Source organism: Vitis riparia, chromosome 10 (genome assembly GCF_004353265.1).
Source record: "Vitis riparia cultivar Riparia Gloire de Montpellier isolate 1030 chromosome 10, EGFV_Vit.rip_1.0, whole genome shotgun sequence".
In the NCBI taxonomy this organism is placed as follows: Eukaryota; Viridiplantae; Streptophyta; class Magnoliopsida; order Vitales; family Vitaceae; genus Vitis; species Vitis riparia.
Window position 1 is genome coordinate 6,045,448 of NC_048440.1, and position 6,623 is coordinate 6,052,070.

Below are 6,623 nucleotides of genomic sequence, written 5' to 3' on the forward strand. Positions count from 1 at the left end.
TAGCAAGTTTAAAATATTAAATAGTAAGTAGGTAACTAATGAAAAAGAACATACACACTAATAAATTAAATTATTTTTTACTAAGTTGAAGTACTTCACGTGAAGAATAAACAATATCTCTTCCAAAACTTCCCAATTGATCGAGAAACAACTTCATTTCATTCAAAGTATCAAGCTCGCCTTTCAGAACTTTTTGATTAATAACATCCATGACACCTCCAATAATAGTTGGCTTATTACAAAAGTTTTCCTAATCATATTGGAAACATGGATTCAACCAATTAGTTGTTGAATGAATGTTTTTCTTTAGTTTTTGATCCCAACATTGCTTTATGATCTTTGTATAAGGCTTGTATAGTCTTTTATTGTGGTTAAATAATTTCTCGATGCCCAAATGAACCTTGTATACGCCTTCATACACATATCCTATTGAAGGCCTCTCATCACAATCAACAATATGCAATAAGCGCATTAGTCGAGGCATAAGATTCACAACTATCAAACAATCATTCCAAAATCTATTATCCAAGATGATGGAAACTGTAACTTTGCTTTTATTATCCCTTGAATATTTAGAGTCCATAAAGAACTTGCTAGCCACCAAAGCTTGCAAGTCATGTTTATGATCATGAAGACTCTTGAGTGTAATGAATGTAGTAGCAAAGCAAGTTGCACCATGTCAGAGAATCTCTGTCCATCATTCTCTTTCTCTCAACCAACTTAACAAAGCAATATGATTATACGCAAAAATTGTCACCTTTAATGCACGTCTTACAAGTTCAGCAACATGGTTCATCTTACCAATATCCTTAAAGATCAAATTAAGACAATGAGCTACACAAGGTGACCAATTGATGTGTTTATGCTTTTGAGAAATCAATCTCCCCACAGCCACATAACTTGTTGCATTATCAATCACTACATGAACTACATCGAGTGGACCTACCCATTCAATCACATCATCAAATAACTGAAACAAATTAGTTGCATCCTTGACAATATCTGAAACATCAACAGATTTCACAAACGATATTCCTTCAAGACAATACACAAGGAAGTTGATGAGTGATTACTACTCAAAAACCACACATTTTAGATACTAATTTTCATGAGTTTCACACCTTTTGAGTAGTAATTATGTCTAATATGCCCAAGTAATACATTGCTACCCTTGCAAGAGATACTAATGGTTCTTTGTTGAGTTTTGGAGATATTTTAAGGTGATTTTTGAAGCATGGAGTGACAAATGGAAAATGGAATGGAGGAGGGTACATAATGTGGATGAAGAGGAAGAGGAAATGCACTTGGACCAAGCTTTGGAGCTTAATTGAAGGTGGTGGAGATGGATTAAACATGAAGAAATGAGAGAAATTGCAAAGAGGAGTCTGAATAGCATGTTTTTCGATTTCGCATGACCATGCGAAATTTTCGCATAGTCATGCAAAACGCTTTAGAAAAACAAAAATGAAACTGATGGACTTTCCACTTCGCACCATCATGCGAGATTGTTAGGGGCCCGTACGAAAATGCATTTTCTCCAGATTCCTTGATGAAGAAGCATCCAGAAGACCTCTAAAATGTTGCCAAGTGTCTTTTTAACCTTGACCTATAAATAGAAACGTGATTGACTCATTTAAGGACTTTTGATACATTTTCTAATTGTAGAACTTTTCATACTTCTTCTCTCTATATAATTCTCTACTTTCCTTCAGTTTCTCTTATTTTCTCGATAGTCAAACATGTCTTGTGAGATCAAATCTCCAAGCATGAGTGGCTAAATCTCATTTTTCTTGGAGGAGGGAGGATCTAGAGGCAAGATATATGGTGAATTAGAGAATTGAGCTTGAATTGCTAAGGTAATTTGATCCAATTGATTGATTGATTGAAATTTGGGGATTTTTCTCTTCAAATTGTCTTGGATGATTACTACAATGCAAGCTAGGTAGATTCATCAAATTCTTAATGCTAGATTTGATGAGATTGAATAGTTGCATAGTATGAATCATTAGAAGATAATTTAAGATGAGTTGAATTTATGATTCAAATTGATCTCTTGGATTAGATTACCTAATTTGAAGAGAAATTAGATCTAGACCTAAAGCTAAATCAAAAATCGGTTTAGATGAAAATTTAGGTTTTCAATCCAACTTGATGAAAATTAGATCTCAACACCTATTCACCATGGAAATTGCTCTTTAGAAAATCCTAACTTCGAGAATCTCACATCTTATTAATTTTCTTCTCTTTTACACTTCATTTTCAATTCAATTTGAATACATTGCTATCTTGAGATTTTATCATACAATTTCAAGTAAATTTCACTTGATCACCATCATTTCTTATCATCTCGGTCAAGCCTTAATTACCGAGAATAATCCATTCTTGTGGACGATACCTAAATACCACTATACTACAGTAGTTTGTACTAAAACCACATTTTTGATCGGGTACAAATTGCTATAGAATAGTGAATTAGGTTATAAATTTTGTTTTGATCCAATAAACGACAAAATCTGAGCGATCAATGAGTGTTCTTTGTCTATTATCTGTCCAACCATCACCTAATACTGTACACCCAACTTTTGCCCAAATTGCATGATAAGAGTCCACAAGTAACTGAAATTCCTTCTTGGCATCCTTTAAAAAATTAACTCGCAACTGATAATAATTTAGACCCTTATATCTAAGACCAATTGTAGATATAACATCCAACATTGGCTTGAAGTATAAGAAATTCACAACATTAGTAAGAATGCATGCCTCATAAAAGAATCTTTCAATCGCCATATTGCTCTCCAAACAACTTCTTTCCCAACTAATACACTCCTCATGGAAGGTTGAGCTCCTCGAGTATTTCTTGGTGCAAAATACTTATCCACTGTTGATTTTTTTCTTTTTCCACTACTAGCGGCCATAAGACTTTGCATTTGTTGAACCTCTTCTTCACTTTCTATCATATCCCCTTCAAATTGTGACACATTAGGACCATAAGGATTTCCATATTTATATGCTTCTTGGGTTGCTTTCTTGGAATTCACAAACTCCTACAAAGAATTTTCCATTCAAAATCTGACATCAGGAGGAACCGATTTACATGGACCAATATCCCTTTTTCACTCGAGCAAGATGTTGCTTCATTCTATGAATACCCCCACCTTTTGCAACCTTTTTACAATACAAACAAACAAGAACTTTTCTTCCATTTGTATATCTTTCTTCAGAATCATGCTCACATGAAGGGTCGGTCTTACTTCTAGTTATTTGTGAATTGGTAGTTGAATCTTAACCAGATGATGGGGTCAAGTTTGATTCCATGTTTTATTTCTTTATCAAATTAGAAATAAAAATCACACATTAATCTAGAGAATCAAAGTCATCAACAATTTTAAAAATAAAAGAATTAAAATTTTTGAAATTTATTAAAGAATTTTTTTTCAAAATGAGAAATTTACTTTCAAACGAAATATTTATTTATAATTTAAAATTTAAAATTTTATTTGAAAATGAACAAATTATTTTAACTCCTAATGTTTTAAGTTTTAACTTTTCAATAATTTGAATAAATTAAAATATGTTATTAATAAACAAAAAACGAAATATTAAACATAATATCAAAATTATAATCAAAATCAATTAAAGTCAAACATTTATTTCACTTAAATTATTATCATAGAAGACATCATGGATGTTGGGTCTCACCAAGGTCTAATTTATTTTTGCACGAATTAATCCTATAGATTTCATCTTTCTAATGATCATGAGGAAGGATCATAGAAATCTGGAAGAATATCCATTATTTGGAAGTATAGAATTAAATCATGTCATTTAAAAATCAAGAAAAACAAGAAAACTTATTAAAAATCGAAGAAAAAAAACCCAAAAGGTGCATGCCGAAAAGAAATGTGGCAACAAGAAGTTTATTACAACTGAATTTTATCTTCTAAAAGTGAAATTCAAAAACCAAGATTATTTTAATGAAAAAGATTTTGAAAACCCAATTTAGAACATGTAAAATCATAAAGAAAATAAAATAAATGCATTAGGAAGAGGATATTGTGCACCAAGGTGGCCACGCATGGCCATGTAGGAGTGGGGGTTAAGGTGCGAAAGTGACAGGAAGTGAGTGTTGGATATGGTCCTCAAGCCCTCTGATCTTTGCTCAACTTCTTATGGTTCATTCAAGTATATGACCATTACATCAAATAGAAGTTTTAGGCATAAAAATTTGGTATCTCTATCTTTATTCCCCTTGTACAAAACAACCAAACTTAGGAGAATTTTGTTTCTTCCTATTAACTTCACTAGTGAGGGAACTACGAGCCAGTGGGACAACCAAGAAACAACAGTATACCTCTCGTTGTCTGTAATGTGGATTTTTGACCATGTATTCATAGTGTAGTTGTGAACCTTGGGTAACCTTGCTAGTGAGAGCCCATGCACCACCAACATTTGTAGCTATCATAACAACTACTTCTAGGAAATAATCAGCCTAATTAGTTTTTTTGAGAAAAGACAACCAATGTTGGGTTAGGTTTCCCTCTTATGTGGAGAATGACCCATATATGTCAAACCCAATGAAATCCATATGATATGGGCATTTTTGTCTTTTGGTGTAAGGGTTTTTTTTAGAGCCCCAAAAAGGATTCACTTCTTGGAATATCGAGTGAGAAGAGTGTAGTCAATGATTTTGAGAAAAAAAAGAGACAAGGGTAAGAGAGAAAGAAGAAGAAATTGAAGAGTGTGAATGAGCTGTTTTCATCCAAGAAGTATATCTTCATGATCTATGGTTAGTTTAAGATGAAGCTTGGTCAGGTGGTTCATCACTTGCAGCTCTTCATTATGGATGGTGGGATTGTTGATAGAAGTTGTTTATTTCATTCTATAATCGCCCAAATAGAATTGGTCAGAAATAGAATAACTTCATACCAATTTTGATCAATCTTCTTGATCTTTATTTTTTCACCATAGGATCGTGCTAAAATTTGAAGAGTAGTTTCATCTCTTATGTATCTTGATTTTGGTCGATTGGATCATTGAACGGAGTAGTCAGATATAAGTTATAATTATCCGAACAGAGCAGGATGGAAAATGAGAGGAGAACATCTCGATTTTGTGCAACCTTCATCAAAGAGTGATATCTCTTTGATCCTTGGTATGATTGAGGCGAAATATTAACAGAAGGTTCAACACTCGTGGTTCTTCAATTTGAATGATTCGATCATTGATTAGAATTTTCTAGACAGATTAGTATACCCAAACAAAACAACGAAATTTGTAATCTCTTTCTTTTACTATTTTATTATTTGGTGTTTATGTTTGTGAAGCCAATAAATTTTTTTCTTAATGATTGTTACTATTAAAGGTCCCTAATTATTGTTAGGACAAATTGTGTACTCTCACTTTGGTTGATAGTGAAGCCTTTTTTTGAGTGGACTTGGGTCTCATGGTTTTACTCTCACATTGAGGAAGTTTTCCACATTAAAAAATCATGGTACAGGTGTGGTTGATTTTAGTTGATAAATATTGTTGTGATATTGTGTTGAACTTTCTCCCAATAAAGTGGTATCAAAGCTTTCGTTGCTTGTATTGTGTTGAAGAATGGATGTTAGTGCAAATAGAATGATGAGTTTAAATGGCTCAAATTATGCTATACAGAAGGATAAAATTGAAGATTTATTATATTTGAAGGGTTACCATCACCTTATGTTTGCCGAAGGAAAACCTGTTGACAAAACTGATAAGGAATGGACATTGCTTCATAGGCAGGTGTGTGGGTATATTCAACAGTGGGTAGATGACAATGTGCTAAACCATGTTAGTGGTGAGAAGAATGCACATACATTGTGGATTAAACTTGAAAAGTTATATGCTCAAAAGACATGAAACAACAAAATGTATTTGATGAAACGATTGATTCGTTTGAGATATCGTGAGGACACTCCTATGACCGATCACCTAAATACATTCCAAGGTTTGATAAATCAGTTGACTACAATAAGGGTAAAATTTGATGAAAAGGTACCCGATTTATGGCTTTTGGGTACTTTGTCAAATTCTTGGGAGACATTTAGAATGTCATTGTCTAACTCAACTCCAGATGGTGAGATGGCAATGGAAATTGCTAAGAGCAGTGTTCTAAATGAAGAGATGAGAAGAAAGTCATAGTGTTCCTCCTCACAATCAAATGTGCTAGTTACTAAGGCACGTGGGAGAAACAAGAGCAAGGGTCCGAAGAACAAGGAAAACAATAGAAGTAAGTCCAATGACAGATTTGCTAATGTTGAGTGTTGTCATTGTAGCAAGAAGGGGCATATCAAGAAACATTGTAGAAAGCTGAAGAAAGAAAATAAAAAGAACAAAGGGAAAAAAAATGAGAACAGTGATGAAAATCGAGTTGCCACCACTATAGAAGACTTTCTACTAATGTATGATGATGATATGATCAGTTTAGCATTTGATGAGACCAATTGGGTGATTGATAGTGGTCTTACTACCAATCCTACATTTTGTAGGGATTTATGCACATCCTACACACCCAGTGACTTTGGAGTTGTAGGGATGGGCAACAATGGTATGACTAAAGTTGTTGGCATACGTAATGTTTGCTTGGAAACCCATAATGG